A 23,028-nucleotide genomic window follows, 5' to 3' on the forward strand; every position below is an offset into this window, starting at 1 on the left:
CAGGATGAGGGATATAGGGAAACCTAACAGTTAGCAGCTATTTTATCCCATACAACACAGTGTTTGCTGACTAATGGGGAAGGTGGGTCAGATGAGTGGCTATTTTAACAGTTAAGAGCCTCAGTGTACATCAGAACCAACCACAAGAAAGCCCCAGCTGACTGCCACCCCTGTGATTTGATTATCTGGTACACACAAATCGTGCATGAGTTGTTCTAATACAAGGGGCATAATCTATGCCCCTTAGTGCTGGGCGTGGTGGCGCACACCTTTAATCCCACTCCTCAGGAGGCAGAGGCAGGTGGATCTCTGCAAGTTCGAGGCCAGCCTGGTCTACAAAGTGAGTCCAGGACAGCCAAGGCTACACAGAGAAACCCTGTACAGAAAAAAAAAAAATCTATGCCCCCTAGTTCTTAATTTTTGGCTCTATTAGAGCAGTAGTTCTCAACCTGTGGGTTGTGGCCCCTTTGGGGTCAAAAGACCCTCTCACAGGGATCACCTAAGACCATTGAAAATAGATATTTACCTCACAATTCACAACAGCAGGAAAACTACAATTATGAAGTAGCATCGAAAACAATTTTATGGTTAGGGTCCCTGCAACATGAGGGCACAGCATTAGAAGGTTGAGAGCCACTTTATTAGAGTCTCAGCAAGGTGCACCATGGTGGGTTTAGTAAATGATAGCACCAAAGCGTTGGCACATCTGTCCTACTCAGCTATTTCTCACTTCCCCTTTCTGTATCTAACAGCAGACAAAGGATTAAGGTGCTATTCATAATGTACCTTTCAATTTAGAGCTGGAATGTGCGTCAGTGGTAATGTGTTTGCCTAACATGCCAAAGGCCCTAGGGTCAAACACCAGCACTATAAATAAATAAATATATATATATATATAAAATATAGAAATATATATTAAATATTATATATACAGATATGAGTTAAGAATAAAACAGGAGAGAATTTTTCTTTGTAAAATATGTGTGTGTGTGTGTATATATATTTATTTGTTTTTTATTTTTTAATCAAGACAGAGTTTCTGTGTGTAGCCCTGCCTGTCCTGGAACTCGCTTTGTAGACCAGCTTATCCTTGAACTCACAGAGATCCACCTGCCTCTGAGCGCTGGAATTAAAGGCGTGTGCCACCACTGCCTAGCTTGATTAGCACCTATTATAACTTTAATCACCTATGTTGGGTAAATAAGTGAATTATAGACGTTTTCCTCTCACCATTGGTCTAAAAATTGCATTTTTCCATTATATGCCAATCAATATAAGTAAGCATCTTTTATTTTATTGACTTTTTAAACAAAATGTGGTGCTGCTAAAGACTGGCTCGAAGGCCCAGTCAATCCCCAAGCCTTTACACAGCATTTAGTAACAGGAAACATACCAGATGTCAAGAGAGCAGTCTGTGGTGAGCTCACTACAATGACGCTGCCAGGTCATCAGAAGCATGGGAGATTTACCACGTCCTGCTGACCTCTTCTCAGCGTGATACAGGAGAGAAGCGGCTCTCTGCCTTCCTAAAGCAGCGACCCTTCAATACAGCGCCTCGTGACAGTGTTTTTGCTGCTACTTCTAACTGTAATTTGCTACCGTTATAAATCGTAAGGTAACTGTCTGATATGCAGGATGTCTGATACGCAACCCATGAAAGAGCTAACGACCCGCAAAGGGGTCACAAGCCACAGGTTGAGAACACTGCTCTAGAGTCACCTGACAAGAGAAGAGCCTGCAGGTGGTTCTGAGTTGTGTAAGAAAGCAAACTGAGCAAGCCACGGACAGCAAGCCAGGAAGCAGCATTCTTCTGCGGCTTCTGCTTTTCTTCCTGCCTCTAGGCTCCTGTCCGAGCGTCCCTCCCTGGGGGATAAAAGCGTTGTTTTGGTCAGTGATTTACCGCAACCACAGAAAGCAAGTAGGACACCGTGTTATTAAGAAAATATACAGACTATTCTACTATAAGTAAATACATACATCTAAATGTATACTGAAAGTAATACTAGAAATTAAAAACACATGTTAAGATTCAGGAAGTTGCATTACTTAATGGTACTAGTAATATAAAGCTTTAAGTTATCATGGAGAAGGTCCCAAAATAATTTGATACTCCAGAAACAACTGCTGACTTAAATACTCTTTAGTATTTTCAACATGATTAACTTGAAAGTATTTGGAGAGAGGTTAAGAAAGGTTCTCACAAACGGGCATGGTGATGCACACCTTTAGTTCCAGCACTCGGAAGGCAATGGCAGATGGATCGCTGTGAGTTTGAGGCCAGCATGGTCTACAAAGTGAGTCCAGGACAGCCAAGGCTACACAAAGAAACCCTGTCTCGGGAAAAGAAAGAAAGAAAGAGAGAGAGAGAAAGAAAGAAAAAAGGAAGGAAGGAAGAAAGGGCCTCACTATATGTAGCCGTAACTAGAACTAGCCTGGATAGACCAGGCTGGCCTTGAACTCCTGAGGTCTGTCTGCCTCCGCCTCCCAGGTGTTGTGATGAAAGGCATGTCCCACTACACCAAGCTCATGGATCTATCTTAAAGAGCAAAGACAAACAAAGCTTAAATGCCCCCCCCCCTTTCTCCCACTGTTCCCGGGGTTTCAGACCATTAGGAACCACTAAGAAGCACAAGTAGCAGGTGACAAAGAGCAGTTAAAGCCAGCGCCTCCTCCTACCTGAGTATCAACAGCTGAGTGCACGGAGCCAGTGTGCTTGTGACACTGACACAAACAACCTACCTGCTTCATGTCTAATAATCAAACTATCAGCTTATCTATTACTGAATATTTAAAGCTATTAATTCTTAAAATTATTAAAAGCTTTTTGACAAATTATTCATATTCAATCACAACTTATTTTTTTGCTGAAATCTTTCAATTCCCAGTTCTCCTATATGAGGTGCTCCAGAAACTCATGGAATTAGTTTTATTTTTAATACCATAAAGAATATTACACAATCTGGATAGGTTATTGTTGCTATGGAAACTATAAGATTTTTGCAGCAAGTCAAAAAGTGCAAAATTAACACATCACATTAATGGTTTTTAACTTTCATACCCAGGCTGTCAAAGGGATTTGGAAGCTTGAGAACAGAATGAAGCATAGGCCTCTTACCCTAAATTATATAGATAGAAACAAGGAACAAACCTAGTAATTATTTCACTTAAAAAGTTTAAATATAACTTTCATATACTAAATTAGTAAAACCTTGGAAAACCTTCAATTTTAAGAAGTTTTAAAACTGAGAGGGAAGTACATATATCATTGCATTTATCATTTTATGCTTGTCATGAGGTAAATGGTGAAGAGGCAGCTCTGAGAGTCAGCATAAGAAATGGCAAGGTCTCAGGGGGCATGAGATTCTTTGGCAAAGTCAAAACTTCAACATTTTAAAGACCGCAGGCACCAGACCTTTAATCTCAGCAATGGGAGGCGGAAGCAGGTTGCATCGTCTGAGTACATAGTAGGACAGACAGAGCTATAAGAAAACCCTGTCTCCAACAAATAAAATAAATAAAATAAACATAAAAATAAACACATTTCTAGCTGGGCATGGTGGCGCACGCCTATAATCCCAGCACTCAGGAGGCAGAGGCAGGTCGATTGCTGTGAGTTTGAGGCCAGCCTAGTCTACAAAGCGAGTCCAGGACAGCCAAGGCTACACACTGTCTCGAAAAACCAAAAAAAAAAAAAAAAAACACCCACACATTTCTGAATCAAAAGTGACAACTTTAGTAACCAATTTGGTTGTGTTTGTGAAGGAAAAGATGGCTGAGTGTGGGTGACACCTCTACCTTGTCTGACTTTGTAAGTGGCAGCACCGTCTGCCGGGGAGCCAATGGCACAGCCTAAATTGAGACCAGGAGATAAATTTCATTCTAAGCACAATGAAAATTACACAGAAAAGTGTATTGCGTTGGTTAGGTCTTTTTGTCAAATAGATACAAGCTAGAGTCATCTGGGAATAGGGAGCCTCAAGTGAGAAAAACCCTTAGCAAATCTGGGGGCATTTTCTTAATTCTTGGTTGATGTGGGAGGGCCCAGAGCACTGTGGGTGGAGCCACCCCTGGGCAGGTGGTCTAGGATTGTATAAGGAAGCAATCTAAGCAAGCAGAGAGAGCAAGGCAGTGAGCATCCTTGTCTCTACTTCCGCCTGGGCCACAAGGCCCCACCTTGTCTTCCCCTGATGATGGACTGTTAGCAGCTCTAAGATGAAATAAATGCTTCCTTCCCCAAGCTGCTTTTGGTAATGGCTTTCATTAATTACTGCAACAGAGAACAAATTGGGGCATTTGTGTTCTAGAAGGGACTAAGACTGAAGGCACATCCATACTGCAGGGACTGGGAAGTGGCAACAGACTGCTGACTCTGAAGAAGAGCCTAAGAGGTTCCATACTCTCCACGCTGCAGAAATGAAGAACCCAAGCCAACAACTAGAGGCAGCCGACGCCATAGCCTCTACTCCCGGTGCAGTGTCCTTCACAGCATGGAGGTACGAGTTAAGACTAAAGAAATAAACACTTGTAAGTCATTTTAGAGAACTGTCAGTCCCAAACAGAATATATAAGGAAGATTAATTTTAAAAAAAGAAGACCAATAGAGGGTGAGGCTGGGGTTGTGCTTTGTGGGAGGCAACGCTACTTTGACTTGGGCTCTTTGAGACAAGGTCTGGCTGTGCAGCACAGGCTGCCCTCAAGCCCAACTACGAACCCCCGGCTGGTCTTAAGCTATGGTGATCCTTCTCCTGCAGCCTTTCCAAGTGCTGGGATGATACACCCAGCTACCACACACGGCTGGGACTGAGGCTTGGCTGAGGGAGATGACTAAGACAGGACTAAAAACAAAACTGAGATCAGATCAGAACTGAAGTTTGACCAATTTGAGCCTATGGATGTGGTGATGTTGTAATGGGAAAAGCACACAGGTAAGAAAGTCAGTTCTTCCAGACTGAGAAAACAAACTAGAACCAAAGGAAGGAGACAGAGCCAGAAGAGCAAAGAGACAAAAGGAAACCATTTCTAAAAACACACTTGCCTCTCAAATGCCATAGAAAACAAACAAGTTTGCTTTTCCAAATCTTTTTTTCCCCCCTCTTCAAGACTGGGTTTCTCTGTGTAACAGCTTTGGCTGTCCTGGACTCTATTTGTAAAGCAGGCTGGCCTCGAACTCACAATGATCCAGCTGCCTCTGCCTCCCAAGTGCTGGGATTAAAGGCGTGCACCACCATGCCCAGTGCTTTTCCAAATCTTAAGAGAATTCAAGTGATAGAGCTATGGAAAGCATCGGCTCCAAGATTGTGGTACACTGTTAACTTTTGTAAGTAGTGTGACCACTAAGACATTCATTCTTCAAACTGACACCTCAATCTTGCCATTTTCCCCCTAAAATGATGCTGGAATACACCTGTGTGTCCTTTCCTTTAGTGTATGTCAATGTGATTTTGTAGGCTAGAAAGCTTTAATATCACAACCAAGAAAAGAGCAACACAGAGTATTTGGGATAATAGGAAGCAACAGTTCGTTTTCTGCTGTTATCATCCTCAATTACTCGATAAATCCAGTACTCAGCCAGCATGGCAGCGATGATTGAGTTGGAGCTCCTGTTCTTTCTATGTAATATCATGACTTGTCCCCAGTGCTGACCTAACCTTGAACCTTGCCGGGAGAGCACAGCACTACTGATCCATGTCCCTACCCTACATACTTTGGGAAAGGTCTTGTTAGGCAGGCTTTGAATTTTCATCCTGGGGCCTCTACCTCCTGAAAGCTTTGTGTTACAGGTATGAGACAGCACCGTATCAGTTTACATTTTTATTATTATCTTTTTAAAATTAAATTTAAAAAATGATACTGACATCCTTTTTCAGGGTCTAGCCTCATTACTGTGCCTGGCCCTCCCCAACCTGCCAAATCTAACCTCGATCCAGTGTCCAGTGCCTAAGCTAGTCTGGCCACCCCTGACTGTGCCACATCCAATATCTATGCTTCTGCCAGCACCTACCCTGCCTACCCTCTCCCATGCCACATCCCAGCCTTTCCACGCAGCCAGTGCTGGACTCGGAGACATGTCCCGTAGAGCAGCACAGTCCCCTCTGTCCACTTGACTTCACTCCTCCCAAGCCATTTCTGACCTCTAGGCCAACCCACCCACACATCCTACAACTGAGGAAGTCCACCTGCCAAGAGCTCAACACAGAAATTCTAGCAATAGGAAATAGCAAACCGCTGTCTTTCCAAAAAGCCATCAGTCCTGTGGAAATGTTCGCTAGTACACACCAGTCGTATGAGTACCGGGACACAGAATTTCAAAGAGCGATCTAAACTTCAGCAAACAATCCGTGAGTTTAAAGAAATCACAAAGAAACAGATCAATGAAGTTACGACAAAAGAACTTAAAGCTTGAGTGATGCTCAAGAAAACGCAAATGTCACCAGGCGTGGTGGCGCACGCCTTTAATCCCAGCACTCAGGAGGCAGAGGCAGGTGGATAGCTGTGAGTTCAGCCTGGACTACAAAGGAGACTAGGACGCCAAGGCTACACAGAGAAACCCTGTCTTAAAAAAACAAAACACAAAAAAAGAACAACAACAACCAAAAAAAGGCAAATGTAAGGCTGACAGAAATGAACACAGCCTAAAACTTGAGAATGGAATTCAATAAAGAGACAAAAATACTGAAAAGAACTCAAACCCTCATACAGAGAATGAGCTCATAGACACTCCAGTTCAAAATAGCTCAAAGAAAAGAAAATATCCAGCAATAAACCTCTCAAAAAAAGATACAGACACTAGAAAAAGGAAAGACACCTCACACTCATGGATTAATAGAATTAATATTGTGAAAACAACTATTTTTACCAAATTTATAGATTCAATAAAATCCTCATCTCGTTCTTTACAGAAATTAAAAATGATCCTAAAATACATGAGACATCAAATGACCCCAGACAATCCTGACCAAAAAGAACAACGCTGAAGGCATTGCCATTCAAGATCTTAAGACAGAGTACAGAGCCGTAGTAATACAAACAATATAGTTAGTACTGGCGCAAAACCTGACGTGTAGACTGTGATGATTTGAACAGAATGGCCTTCATAGGCTCATATACTTGAATGCTTAGTCCCCAGTTAGTGGAACTATTTGAGAAGGTTTAGGAGGTGTGTGTGGCCTTATTGGGGGGGGGGGGGGGGGGGCGATGTCACTGCGGGGAAGGGGCTTTGAGGTTTCCAAAGGCCAGCCATTCCCAGTTAGCTCTCTCTGCATTGTGATTGTTGTTTGTGTAGGAAAGCTCTCAGTTACCGCTCCACTGCTATTCCTGCCTGCCCACTGCCATGTTTCCCTGCCATAATGGCCACAGACTCTGCTACTATATTGAACCATGAGGCCCAAATTAAATGCTTTCTTTTCTAAGCATCCTTGTTCGATGGTGCTTCATCATGTCAATAGAAAAATAACTAACTATAAAGGTAAATAGTTTGAACTAGAAAAACTTGTATTGACTAAGGTAACCAAGACTTAATTATGTTCTCTTTCACCAGAGGCTCCTAGCTCCAAATCTTCAGATGTTAGTATGTACCCTGAAGTAACTACAGAAACCAAAAAGTAAAAAGGGATCACTGTAGTAAGAATTTTGGTTTCTTTAAAAACCCAGCTAAGTTAGATAAATGTGTCTTTGTTTTAATCCCAGGTGTAGGATATGGGGCTGCTTCAGACTGTATGATTTGTCTCATGTTCTAGGAGGAGTGTGATTTTTGCCAGCTGCAGATAGCTTACGTTTGTAATTCTGTGAAGTATTGAGAGGGTACAAATGCAAGAGCCCCGGAGGGCTCACAGCACCTGCCACTGCCCCTGCTGCTGCTTTTGCTGTTGTTGCATTACTGGATTGCTGGTTGGAGCTATCCTAACAACGATGAAGATTGGACTTGCCCCCTTATCAGCAGGAAGCAGTCTAAAGAGAGCTACAGCCCTTTCCCCTCTGACCTTCTCACTCACCTACCTAGTGTTGAGGAGTTGGAAGGGATTGGGGTAGAAAGGGTAGTAAATATAAGAACCCAATAAGTTATCCAAAAGTGCAGCTACAGACCACTGCTGGGGTTGTGGAGGCAATAGGAAAAACAGCAGCAGGGTCCAAGGAATGTTTCTCATAAATAATTTCCAACCAGGGAAATTAGAAGAGCAGGGACAGGGGTGAGGTGGGGTCTTCAGGGATAAAGGAGGGAGATAAATACAGAAGGAGGAGAAAAGTAAAATAACAGTAAGAATGTCTGAAAAAGTTATAAGAAATCCTATTAACTACTTACTTTTTAAAAAACCTACAATTGGGGGCTAGAAAGATGGCTCAGTGGTTAAGAACACTGCCTGCTCTTCCAAAGGAGCCAGGTTCAGTTCCCAGCACCCACATGGCAGCTTACAACTGTCTGTAACTCCTGTTCCAAGTAAGTAATCTGACACTCTCTTAACAATGCACATAAAAAAAAAAAAATTAAATATTTTTTTAAAACCTATAATATACCTAAGTCTGTGCATATGTATACATATATAGTTTAAATAAAATTTCCTCATATGGGCTGACAATTTGGCTCCTTCCAAAAGCCAAAAACCACCTGAAAAAAATCCAACACTAGACATGAGAAGCTCTCTTTGATGTTGTCAGGGATGTCCAAGAGACTCCCAAAACATACAGACTACTTACTATTGCTCTTGGTAGCACCACCACCCCCTACCCCACCCCACCCCCGCCAAAGGTAAAAGGTAAGGCCCTATTGCTGAAGACACCAGGCACTTCAGGGCACAACAGGCCCCTGAGCTGGACCGGACCTGACCTGAAAGCCTGCTCCTCCTTGAGGACTAACTACCCTTCATGTTACCAAAAGGGCTCGTGCAGACTTCTAAAGGAAGGAAGCATCCAACAGTCCTACTCAGCTGTGACACCTATGAGCCACAACAGTGACCACCGCATGAGACCCTAAGGGTGCAGTAGCGGCACATATGCCTTGGCAGTAACCAATAGTTCTAATTGGACTTAAGAGCCACGCCACAAGAAGGAAATTATGCCTGGTACTGGAGACCTAGTCACAGATCTTAGAGGAAAACCTATAACCAGCGCCATCCCTAACTACATTCTAAACATTTATCTATTACACACAAATGTGTGTAGTCCTCATCCTCAGCATGGAATCGTCTCTTTGCAACAGTCACAAGCAAGCAGAATACAGAGTTGTGCAACCCAGTCCCACTCATTTCATTTACACAACAGCCTACACAAAAGGGCCAGGGAACATTACAGAGGGCAGAGGGTTTGCTGTGAGATGTGTCTCCTAGTAAGTCAGAAGCTAAAGCCATAAAGTCTCACCAACATGCCTAGATACGAACTGAATGAAGACAACAGATACGCGCAGGTGGCTGGGACAGACTGGGGGAACCATGAGGTACACAAAGAACTACAAGCAACAAAGGAATATTTAGAGAGCAGGAAAAATCAGGGGAGAATAGGACACCAATTGGCTAACCAATAGCAAATGGTCAGCCCTCTGAAAACATAAGATATAAGAAACATACAAACTGAGCAACTTGTATTCATGTATTTATGAAATATATACACATAAATGTAATATCAATTAATGAAAAAAAGGCCATGAATTTGAAAGGGGAGGTGGCCTATGGAAGGCTTTGGAGAGAGAAAAGGAAACAGGGAATGACTTAATTATATTATAATCTCAGAAATAAAAGAAGTGAAAAATTAATAGTGCTACTGTATTATCCACATAGAGAATCTTATTCTACACCTGCTTTTAATATTTTCAAACAGACTCATACATAAACAGTGTAATAATGAAACTTCTTTTGGTGTCTGCATGATAATGATCATTTAAAATTATCCAAAGTATCTTTCAACAAGTTCCTTGAATTATTTAGATTCCTCTCATCCATGAATAACATCGATAATGCTCCTACCCACCTTGTATTTCCATCTAATTCATCTCTAAATTACAGTAATATTTCCCCATTCTTCAAGCCCGAATTCCCTTGCACCACCGAAACCTAACAGCAAACTCATTATATACTGACATTTTAATGCTTTACAAAAGACTGGCCGACTTCACTGGGTCTCTTTTCTTACAAAGTAATTCACTAGTTTTTCTCTGTAAAGCATCTTCAGTAGCTCTTTTCATTTGGAATTCAAATATAGGTATTTTACAAATTCAAATTAAGTTGTTTAAAAAAAAAAAAATCAAAACAGACTTAGAATAGCCTTTTCACCCATCAATTAACTGCAGCATTTCCTTTTCCTCAAGGTATGGAACTGAGTCACCTGGAAAGGACATTCTCAGGCTGTGTAGTGTGCTCCAGGTTCCCAGCTTTTGTGAGCTGTGACAGGTGCTGGGGTGGGCGTTGGTGATACAGCTGTCTTTGAGTCATTTCTACTCCTGTAGGAAACCCCTTCACCCATATTCCTGTAAGACTGATAAAACTCACTCTTTTCACCAAGGTGTCCCAACTTTGATCTGTCAAGGGCTCCCTACCTGGGATGAGTAGGGAGTATGTATGTGTGTGTGTGTGTGTGTGTGTGTGTGTTTCATCTCCACAGAAAAAATCTTGTCACACACCCCTGCGCTGCAAAAATTCCATAGGAACAAATATGTGTGAAAAATAAAAGCAACAGTGGTAACCTTACATCAGTATTTTCACTGGGACAGTGAACAGCATGTCACAAGATCCACCAGAACATACCCACTTCCGCACGGAGGGGATGGGAAAAATATAAGTAGTTTGTCATTCTCAAATCTAGGTCTGCTAAGTCTGGCAGAATTACATCATTAGAGCAGGCAGCACTGCTCTCCCTAGGTTCATTTTGTGCTGAGGACTAAAGCCAGGGCTTTGTGCATGCCATTCCTGCTTTCTACCTCTGAACTATACCCGGCCCAACCTCCAGCTTCATTCTGAAATACTCCATGAATTACCTCAAATCCTAAGTACTTACTCAAAACAAAATAACCAAAAAATATCACCAAGATTCAAGATACTAAAATCAACATTTTTACACTTTAAATGTCTTAGTTAATTACAGAAAGGTCTACCAAACCTGGGCCACTGAGGCATCTTCCTTTAAAAAAAAAAAAAAAGATGTTATTTATTTATGTGAATGAGTATTATGCCTGAGTATATGCATATGCACCATTTGCATGCTTGGTCCCTGTGGAGAGGTCAGTAAAGGGCATCAGGTCCCTGAAACTGATGCATCTCGCCAGGAAAAATCTTGTGTGCCCCACACACCGGTGCACTGCAAAAAATTCAACAACAGAAAGAAATGTACATGACCTGCAGTTACAGCTGGTCGTGAGCTGCCATGTGGGTGCTGGGAACAGTGCAGCAAGTGCTCTTCCCTACTGAGCCTTCACTGCACCACTACATTTTCTGTTAGCCACCTGGGAGTTTTGACATATTTTTCCTAGTTGTTGTTAAATACTGTTATTATCTCTTTCCTAATACAGTAAGAACAAGCTCTTGCCCTTTCCATCCACAATCTCTGAAATACACTTACAAGGTAAAAGTTAATTGGTTTAGAAGATTTTACTTAAACTTGAATCAACATGGCACATATATCAGGAGAACAAGCCAAAATGTTAGCTTTCGTCTTCTGAGAATGTTGTATGGATTGTGTGGCATCAGAACAGTTTTTATTACTGTTCTGTGGGGTTTTGTTGTTGTTGTTGTTTGAGATGAGATCTATGTAGACCAAGCTAGCCTCACGCTCACAGTTGTCTGCCTCCCCCTCTGCCTCTCAAATGCTGGAATCAAAGGTACACATGCCACCAAGCCCAGCCCTGCATTAGAGCACGCAAAGAAAATCAGCTGTAAAGCCATTTCCTCATTTCTGCATCATAAAAGGTGCTGTGTGTATGAAATACATTTTACATAAACTATTAACAGTGAGGAGCGTATCATTGCCATCTTTAGCTGGCCTAATGTTTCTGTAACCACTGCCTACTTGTGGGGACTGGGCATTTTCTTTCAAGAGTTCCTACTTAGGTTGGCCTGAATTGGTCTACTTAGTGGTCATGATCTTACAGGGGAATTAGGAGCCAAGGTCATTTGTACCTACACAGTGAGTTTAAGGCTAGACTGGACTACAAGAGACCTAACCTCCAAAAACAAAAACACTAAGGCAAAACTAGCCCAAGGGTTAAACATAAATCACTAATAAATTAAAAAAAAAAAAAGTAGTTAAATAAAATTGTTGCCCATTTTAAATCAAACGCAAATACCAATAACAATGAGTCATCCTAGCCGGGCAGTGGTAGCTCACGCCTTTAATCCCAGCACTTGGGAGGCAGAGGCAGGCGGTGAGTTCGAGGCCAGCCTAGTCTACACAAAGCGAGTCTACACAGAGAAACCCTGTCTCAAAAAACAAAAAACAAAACAAAAAAAAGTCATCCTGCTCTTAACTTATACTAAACAGCTTTTTAAATTTTACTATTAAATCAACGTTTTTTAAACCAATACAAGTCACAACTATCCAATAGCAAACACACTTATCACGAGTTGCAAATAGCTAGTTTTTTCATGGTAGCTACCATGCAGCAAAAGCTGAGCTACCAGCCTCAAACCCTGGCTCTGGATTCCCACCCCACGCTACAGCTGACAGGGTAAGTAACACCTTCTACACTACAAGTGAAGCAGAGGGTCCAATATTCAAGCATAAATGATTTAGCTTTAATTATGGCAGCCATTTTTTCATGCCTTTCTATTCCTCTTCTGAGAAAAGAACAGCACGTGGCAAGGCTCGTGTGCAAACGAGTGTAACACACCTGAAGGCCGACTCAGAGACCACACAAGCAGGGCCAAATGAAGCACAGGGAGCCACGCTGGGCAGCTGGACTCCAGCCTAAGACACACCAGTGAGAAGCGTAAGCAGGCTGTGTTCTGATGAACAGTCTGCAGGTGTGACGATGGGACAGAAAGAGAGTTAGAAGACCTCAAAAGTAATGTAAGTGTGCAGGAACAAGAGTATAAATGAGGGGTGGCAGAAGAAATAGAGTAGAGGAATCGAAAGGCTACTAGGACACAGTGCAAACACAGACAGCTGAGAATGACTCCTGTTAGGCTGGAGGGCAGGAGGGGCAGTGCTGCATCCGCTGAGTTACACGCGGGGCAAGTTTTAGGGAACTTAAAAGTTGAGGCCGCTGGGTGTGGTGGCACACGCCTTTATTCCCAGCACTCAGGAGGCAGAGGCAGGCGGATCTCTGTGAGTTTGAGGCCAGCCTGGTCTACACAAAGGGAGTCCAGGACACAGAGAAACCTTGTCTCAAAAAAACAAACAAAAAATTTTTTAAAAGGTGAGGCCTTTGGTAATGTGAAAAGGGAATGTACAAATGCCTATAGCTGAGAAGGGAGACAGAAATGTGAAAGTAAAGTCATGATGCCAGGAACTGTAGCTCCAAAGGGAATCCAATGCCTCTCACCCCCATGGGCACATACGTATGTCTGTACACACACACACACACACACACACACACACACACACACACACACACACACTTTTTGTAAATTTTTAATCCATTAAAAAATTGTATAACCATACATTTAACCTCATCTTCCTCAAATAAACTAAGAAGGGGTAGGAAGGTAAATGAGATTTTTTTTTTTTTTATGTTTTCATAATCTACTGAGATTCTTAATTGTAACAGTATATACCATATCACATTGGTTAAATAAATATGCACAACTCAAAAATAATAAAAATAACCAATTAACTTGGAATGAATTGCAAAATGAATTTTCAAAAAAAAATTTACTTCCAATTACTATTGGTAAATTAAAAATAGTCACTAAGAAAGAAAAAGACCACAAGGCTTCCATGTAAAGTTAATAGTTTACTCCACTAAATAACCTGAGATTCCCTTTGCCTCTGAGCAACAGGAGGACGTGAGCTTAGCCGGCTGTAAAATGACCCTGTCTTGAGCACATACAAGAGTGAACAGACGCCTGCTACTCACCCTCGGATAAGCTACGTCCTCAATGTAAGACGCAATGTATAGCCACAGCTTGATACCTAAAAAAACATTAATTTTTAAAGGACATAAAATGATAACGCTAAAATGAAAAGTTAATAAAATTAAAACAAGAAAAGCCACTCTAATTCTTATTCAGAATCTAGCTACAAATTAACCCTGTTATTAACTTCATGCTTTGCAGTACAACATGTTAGCTGCTACAGATATTTATTAATTGAGGAAAAACTCTTAAGCCAAGTGTATTACTGTACACTGTAATCTCCACCATCAAGGGACAGAGGCAAGAGCATCTGAGAATCAGAGGTCTGCCTAGTTCTAGAACAACGGAGTTCTAGGCCAGCCAGGTTTACACAGTGAGACCTTGGTACCCTATCTCCACACAGAAACAAAAACTACTACAACTGAGAACAATGCCTCACTAAGTAACAGTGCTTGTCATGCAAACATGCAAGTGTGAAGACCTGTGTTCAAACGCCCAGAAGCCACATAAAAAGCCTGATGCATGACGGGAACACCTGTAACCTGTGTGCCTACAGAGGGCAGGAGAGAGAGGTGGAGAATCTGCAGACTTACAGGCCACTATGCTGGTGTATGCACCTGAAAAGCAACAAAAGACCGTCTCAAGCAAGCCGCAGGGGAGGCCGACCCTTCAGGCACATGCACACAGAGGAGTACGCACATGCATATGCGCATACAGTTTCTTAAAAGAATTGTTCCAGTAATGTGGAGAAAGTCTATACAGTTGCATAAACTCATAAAAGTAGTATTTATACTATTTGGCACATAAATGGCAAAATGGTCCCTTTTTTTAGTTAAAGAAACATTGCCCAAGAAAGGTATGTCAGAATTTCTGATCCTAATCTCATTATTTTCTTTAAAAGCAACTCATTTAAAAAGCCTCTATAAAAATATATTTTACAAGTGTGTGGGATGTGTTTGTTTCTCTACTAAAACAAGAAGAAACTTGAGAGCAGGGCACATTAGCGAGTGTGGAAGAGAAGTAATTAGCACACTGGAAACTAACACTTTGGCACAAGGAGCCTAACGTAAGAGTGTCTGCCCTGCAGTCATGAGTCACGGATTAGGCTGCCTCTATTTATTGTGAAGCAATCTTTCAGCAAAAGGAGCAGTGGGGAAGAATACAACATGGATAATGACTTGGACAAGTTCCCAGGAAGAACCCACAGTGCAGCTAAGCCTGAGAACACGACGCGTCATGCTGCACAATACACTAGTGTTCCCTTTTATTAATCACTCCCCATCTTAATGTCAGAGAAAGTGAAAGTCACTCTCTAGCTCTATTAGTTTTCTAATTCTGATTACATTTCTTGGTGGGTGTGCAAGCAAGCAAACACAGATGCCAGTGTGCATGTGGCAGCCATAGGCCGGCCTGCAGGAGCCGTTTCTCTCCTCCCACTACGAGGGGCCCAGGCATTAAAACTCTACAGGCTGGGTGGCGGCAAATGCCTTCATCCACTGAGCTAGCTCACCAACCCTAAAGTTTTGTTTTGTTTTGAACAGATTTTTGAAATAATGAATAAAAATGTATATTAAATGTGATCAAAGCAGTCCGTTGGCTGTACTGATTTAACTGTTCTGTGGTGACAGAAAGCTCCTGCTTGCCATCCCCCACCCCAGCACACACAGTGACACCACAAGGCAGCACTCTCTCCACCTTCTGCTGAGAAGTCTGCAACCTCCAGGGCTTGGGGCGTATACCACGCCCTCCTGGAATCTCCAAACACAGCAGAAGCAAAAAGCAGAGCTTATGTAAAGCTAACTTTATACTGCTGAAAGCATAAAGTGCCAAATGCCTATGTAAATCTACATAGCTGCCAAGGACATCAGACTTTTAGATTGGATAAGAAAATCAACTTTTAGATTGGACAAAAAAAAAAATCAACAAAATATTACTAATATCACAGGTCATCATATATTTTACAATTGATTATGCAAAAATACCAAAAGCGGACTGAACTTTAAAAAAAAAAAATGTGTGCTACTGTAAAAACTAACAGAACAAAAGTTGTGAATTCATAAAAACTGAAAGTCACAACTTTTTTAACTATGTGAGAGAGCTGATACATATATGTGGAAAATAACATCTTAAATAGAAAAATTAACCTCACAAAATAGAGTATAGAAGAATCCTATAGTTAGGGATCATTCCCTTCTTAGAACCAGAAATTACTGAGAACATAGGGGGAAACTATTTAAAACACACCTGGAAGGGAACAGATGCAGAGGAAAAGAGGGGGGGAGGGGAAGCAGACTATAAAGCCAGAGCTACTCCAAAACAGCACTGAATATTGAGGTAATGATCAAATGAGTAAAACATGCTAGACAGGAAATGAGCTCTGTTCCAACATTATAAAAAATAATAACCATGAAACATGACTTTCAAAAATCATTCTTATCAACAATAACCAAGGAAAGAGAGAGGAGAGGAGAGGAGAAGAGAGGAGAGAGAGAGAGAGAGAGAGAGAGAGAGAGAGAGAGAGAGAGAGAGAGAGAGAGAGAGAGAGAGATGGAGGGAGAGAAGTCGGGCATGATGCCGCACGCCTTTAATCCCAGCACTTTCCCCTAGCCCTGTCCTGTCTACCCCACAGCTACCACAAAGAACCAGAAATTCAGCATTTCTTATCACTCCTTTCCTAGACTCTGCTCTCACTCCACACACCTTCTGCCCTCTGCCTCCCACGTGGCTAGAAAACGAACAGTGAGCTTGTCTCTCTGAGGCCATGCGGTCACTGGGCAGTGGACATCTCCAGCAAAAGAGATTAGAGACACTTAAAATATTTTTTTAATTGTTTCCTTTTTGTAACATATATTCCTTGTACAACCAGAAATAAAAAATGTCTATTTCCATCCTGGGAGCTACTGGAATCTACTCATTTGGAATGTGTTACTCTCATTCTCTGCCAGGTTAGAGGCTAAAAATCTTTAGCCAGGCCCACGTGGTTACCATCGGCTTTTTTTTTTTGCCAACCTCCATCCTGAGGATTTACCGAATGACACTGCTGGTGTGTTTCAAAAGAATCCTAATTGTCTTTGTCTTGGTTCCCGTGCACACACTGCAAAGATGGAGTAAGACTCCTACGTTTGTTCCTAAACTGTATGCGCCACGCTGGTTCCTAATGAGCACAGCTTCGGCTGCCTCCCCTTGCAGCCCGCTACTCTCAATGGCAGCCTATAGTCCTTGCTGGCAACACCAACTCAATGGAGCCATCCTTCTCATCATGGCAACTGATTTCTTAAAGGTAGAGCAGGACAGTGCAGTCCCAGCTCGGGATATGCTATGGAAGCAGAAAAAATAACGCAAACCATTACTGCACCATTACTCTTGGTGCAGGGGGTAGCTTAGTCCAACTGTTACAAAGTTTCTTACCACGTAAAAGCACAGTAACATGAGATCTGAGCAGCAAGAACGTCTCCTCCTGTGCCCCTCTTTTATCTTCCTCATCAAAGCTGGCTGCTTTTTAAAGCATCTGGTTGGCTTTACTTCAGTTTTTTCCTACTATTTAAAAAATACCATCATAAGGAAACTTCAAAGACTACATGTACCTTAGTAACATTTCTTCTGATTTTAAGTTAGACGTCATTTCCTATTTCAAATCATGAAAAGCAGAAACAAGACCTAGATTTCGGGTGGGGGCGGGAGGGAAAGGGGTAAAGGGATTGGTTTTACAACAGGGTCTGACTAAATAACCCTGGCTAACTTCAAACTTACAAAGATTACCAGCTTCTGCCTCCCAAGTGCTGGTACTAAAGTCAAAGGCCAAGAATGTCAGTAAGACTTAGGCTTTTTTAAGCCGGGCGTGGTGGCGCACGCCTTTAATTCCAGCACTCAGGAGGCAGAGGCAGGCGGATCCCTGTGAGTTCCAGGCCAGCCTGGTCTACAAAGCGAGTCCAGGACAGCCAAGGCTACACAGAGAAACCCTGTCTTGAAAAACCAAAAAAAAAAAAAAAAAAAAAAAAAAAAAGACTTACGCTTTTTTGAAAGAAAACCCAAACAGTTAAGAAAAGAGGAGAAAGTTCCTTTCATGTGGCTGGGTAAGTGGGTCAAATGAAATCAGCAAATAGGTTTATTCAATGAAGCATTCTAGCTAAACTTTAGATAAGATTTCTTTAGATTCTGAAAAAAAAAAAAAATCAAACAAGAAAGCAAAGTGCAAAGCTGAGAAGGCACAGGGAAGGCCAGCAGCAGCACAGCAGGCTGTTCCTTACGAGCGGCTCAAAGCCCTCCATGCTCCTAGCGCAGCGCAGCCTCGTCTGTGGAAGCATGCCATTCTGTGACGTGTAGTGATGGGGCTGTGTGGATGGAGGTAAGTGGTTTTCAGGAGATTCATGAGGAGACATTAAAGGGGTGAGAAAATGTATGTGTACACATGAAGACATTCCCAGAGCACACAAATACAGCAGCTGTTCATCTGGACCAGGCTGACTACAGCCCAGGCTAGCTCCAGGGGCTGTCAGTTTGTAGTCCGTGTCCTTGGAACAGGCCATTGCCACTTGGTCTCCTGTTGTCTATGGCGGCTTTCTCACCACTGCAGGACCCAGCACACACAGCAGACCAGGGGCCTCCAAAGACCAAGCGTTTATTGGTCCTTTACGTAAGTCCAGAAAATACCTGACCGCTCACAAAGGTCCACTGATCTAGGGGTGGATGCAGGGGGTTCATTAGCCTTTTCTTAATGACTGAAATTATTGATCACCAAAAGTTTGAAGGCATGTTATCAATTCATGCATAAATCTTTTCACAACTTACAAACACAGATACACACAGAAATATGTATCACTGAAACAGAAGGCTTAGACAGAATCCTATCAAAAGGGAGCATTTTAGGGATTTCCAGGAATGTGCCCTCTAGAAACACTACGTTTAGCATCTAACAGTTGCAGTGGTGCTTACCCGCTGGTGCTCTAAGTCCGCCGCATGTCAGCCCCGAGGTAGGAACTAGTGCTATACCATCTTACCAAGGGTTTGGAAAGAAAGACATGGAATTAATTTGCCCAAGTCATTCACCCAAGTAGTATAACTGCATTTACAAATCCACGTATTTGAAATCCAATGCCCAATCTTAGCCACCAAATATAAGTGCTTACTGAAGGGGCAAGAGGGTGGGGACAACCGAAAGACAATCAGTACTCAAATGAAGAAGACGTTTAACCTTCCTACAAAATACTGATAAAAACGGCAAAAGATCATCCTCAGCCTATTACCAGATAATGAGGTCAAAGCCAAGGGAGGCACAGAAAAGGAGACCGGGCAGGCAACTCTCTACCGCCGACAAGTCTAATAACCTGGCTGACCTTTGGGAGTGGGGGTGAGAAGGCGAGCACTCAAGTGGGGAGCTCAGTGCACATCAACCGCAAGTGTCTGTCCTTGCCCCACACCTTGTTTGAAAGGAGCAGGGTCTCTTGTTTAACACTGAAGGTGGGTTAGCTGGCTATGAGCTGCCTGGGATTCTCTTGCTGCCATTTCCCGTCTGGCTTGAGGAGCGCTGGCATTCGAAAGGTAAGTTCCACACCTAGCATTTTACGTGGGCTTAAATTCCACAGCTAGCATTTGACGTGGGTTGTAAACATTCGAACTCAGGTCCTCATTCTTGAGTAGCAGCCATTTTACCCAGAGTCATCCCCAAGCATGACTCAGCTTTTCAAAGACTATGGGAATATAATACCCTATGATGTGACAATTGCACTTCTAAGAATTCACACTAACAAGATAAACAGGTGGGTAAACAAATTAGCATACTACAAACAACCTAAAAGCTCATTATTAAGAGAACAATAGCACTACACATAAGTTATTACTGAGGCAGAATAAAAAGACAGGGAAATGAGAGGGGCATGGTAAAGGACAATTAACATTTTCTATGAAAGATGCCTCCAGAGACATTTCTTTATGTAGAAGACTTCCAAATACTAACATAACAGTGAGCCAGTGAGCCAGTGAGCGGAAGGCCTGAGTGTCTGTGACCTTAGATAGGCAGTCACTCCTCACCCAGATACTTTCTGGCAATTTCAGAAACAAGGTTACTAACAGTGAAGTTCTCTAAGTTCCTGCATCCCTGTGATGGAGTTACCTTACCCACTGTAATCCTGCCAGGTGTCCTTAGAAACCACTTCGTGATTTCAGTTCAATTCCTTAGCAACCCTATTGCAATAATAACGTCAGAAGCCAACAGAGCCCTGCAGAGGACTGTTATGAAGGTGTCTTCTTTCTTGAGAAGTCATACCTGCACCTGGTGTGGTTTATTCTTTCCCTGAGTGCTTCGTTTTTCTACTAACCTGTGCTTAAGATCGATGTTTTGAAATGTTATTTAGCCAGGCAGTCGTGGTGCACACCTTTAATCCTAGCACTTGGGAGGCAGAGGCAGGCAGATCTCTGGGTTCAAGGCCAGCCTGATCTACAAAGTGAGTCCAGAACAACCAGGGCTACACAGAGAAACCCTATCACAAAAACAACAACAACAAAAAAATGTTATTTAAATTTCCAATTTTGCTTTGTACTGGCTCATCCTGAAATTCTTTTCTACAGGGAAGCCAAGACTCAAGCTTTATCTGCATGAGACTCTTTAAAAAGAAACCGGCCTGCCTCCGCCTCTGCCTCTGCCTCCAAGTGCTGGGATTAAGGATGTGTGCCGGGCAAACAGACGGAAAAACCTTATCAGTACCATGGTAAAGAAATAATGGCCAGGTATGGTGGCACAAGCCTGTAATCCCAGTGCTTGGGAGGCAGGTCTATCTCTGTGAGTTTGAGGCCAGCCCGGTCTACAGAGTGATATCCAGGACAGGCAGAGCTACATAGCAGGACCCTCTCTCAAAAAACAAAAATCAATTTTTTAAAAAGGAAAACATTTAATTGGGGGTGCCATGTGGTGGTTAAATAGGTATGGGCCCCACAGGCATGTGCTGGGTGCTTGGGAGTGGCGCTATCAAGAGGTGTGGCCCTGTTGCAGGAAGAATGCTATGTGGAGGCAGGCTTTGGTGGCTCATATATACTCAAGCCACACCCACTGGGACAGTCTCTTGCTGTCTACAGATCAAAATGTGGAACTCACACCTCCTCCAGCACCACGTCCGCCTGCACACTGCCAGGCTCCCACCATGGGGACAATGGACTAATCCTCTGAAACTGTAAGCCAGCCCCAGTTAAATGTTTTCCTTTGTGAGAGTTGCTATGGTCATGGTGTCTCTTCTCAGCAAGGAAACCCTAACTAAGACATAGCCCCTTTGTCTCATCCTCTTCCTGTCTGTAATGGAGGCACAATCACTTGGGACCATCTATACGAGCGGTTCTCAATCTGTGGGTCTCCAATGACCCTTCCACAGGGGTCACATAACCTGCATTTTGGATATTTACAATTCATAACAGCAGCAAAATTACAGTTATGAAGTAGAACACAGTTAGTTTGATGGTTGTATTATGGCTCACTGGGAGGAAAGTTGAGAACCACTGCTGTACAGAAAGCTGGATGCTTGCTGATATACTTGAGTAAACAAAAACCATCTCTAGGCTTTCTGCTCTAAGAAAAAAATCAAATTCACTTCTGTCTTTATTTTACTGTTTTTCATTTTTGGTTTTTGTTTTTTGAGAGAGGGTCTCATTATGTAGCTCTGCCTGTCCTAGATATCACTCTGTAGACCAGGCTGGCCTTGAACTCACAGAGATAGACCTGCCTCCCGAGCACTGGGATTACAGACATGCCACGAAACCTGGCCCGTATTTCTTTACAGTGATGCTGATAAGATTTCTCCTCTGCCTCTGTGCATGCTCTCTCCATTTTAAAGACAGCTAGATGGCTTTGCCCTCTATTCCTTAGCATGAAATTTTGTTTAATGGTGCTAACAATGTCTACATCAAACTACAAAAAGAAACACTGTTTCTCCATTCCCATTTATACTGGTGAGGGTTTTGTCACCTTGACACTAGCTAGAGTAATCTGGGAAGTGGGAAACTGTCTTGGCCGGGTGTGGTAATGAACACCTTTAATCCCAGCACTCAGGAGGCAAAGGCAGGTGGATCTCTGTGAGTTCGAGGCCAGCCTGGCCTACAAAGTAAGTCCAGGACAGCCAAGGCTACACAGAGAAAACTTGTCTCCCAAAAAAAAGAAAGAAGAAAGAAGAAAAAAAACCTGTCTCTTATCAGATTGCCTGTAGGCAAGCTTCTGAGACATTCTCTGGATTAGTGATTGATGAGGGAGAAGGCTCTCAAGCAAGCTCCCCTCCTCTCCCCTCCCTTCCCCTCTCTCTCTCTTTCCCAGGCAGCCAGCTCAAGCACAGCTCTCTGTGGGAGGCGCAGCCTTACTCCCAGGTCTCTACTTCAGCTCCTGCCTTGGCTTCCCTCAGGATGGACTGTGATTGAGACATTTAAGCCAGATAAGCCCTTTCCTCTCCGACTGCTTTTTGTCATTGTGTTTTATCACAATAGACAGCAAACTAGGACACCTTTTCTTGATAACATGTATCTCTGAAATTTTTTCTTCATTCTAAGAAAAGTAATAGTGGGAATACAGGCTGACCAGAAAGGTTTCTGGCAGATTTTTAACTAGTTACATTTCTGAATACATCTCTTAAGATATAAGTAGAAAAATATAGGTCAAAAGATATATAGTTTTCAAAGGAAGACTGCTGTTTAATAACCTAAAGATATTAACCATATAAAATAAAGATTAGTAAAAAAAAAAAAGGGGGAGCCTCAATCACAAACTATAGTTCCAAAGAGCTAAAGCATAGGAGGATCAGCTCTCAATCTCAGAATAAAGCAGACTATTCCATGAGTAAAAGCGTGATGAAAAATTGAGGAGCTGGCAAGATGGCTCTGCAGGTAAGAGTGCTTGACACTTGCCACACAACCCAAGTTCAATTCTTTGGGTTTTTGTTTTGTTTTGTTTTGCTTTGTTTTTTGTTTGGTTGGTTTTTTTGTTTGTTTGTTTGCTTGCTTTTTGAGAAAGTTGTCTCTGTGTAGCCTTGGCTCTCCTAGACTCCCTTTGTAGATCCGCCTGCCT

The 23,028-nt window shown here is 42.5% G+C and overlaps 1 protein-coding gene across 2 annotated transcripts in view; it reads right to left on the reverse strand.

Moving 5' to 3' along the window:
* The window catches only part of Cdk19 (cyclin dependent kinase 19), a 128,334-nt gene that overhangs the window by 88,630 nt on the left and 16,676 nt on the right, over window positions 1-23,028 (reverse strand). The gene's annotated exons all lie outside the window — the stretch shown is intronic.

This window comes from Acomys russatus, chromosome 21, assembly GCF_903995435.1.
Source record: "Acomys russatus chromosome 21, mAcoRus1.1, whole genome shotgun sequence".
Taxonomy (NCBI): domain Eukaryota; kingdom Metazoa; phylum Chordata; class Mammalia; order Rodentia; family Muridae; genus Acomys; species Acomys russatus.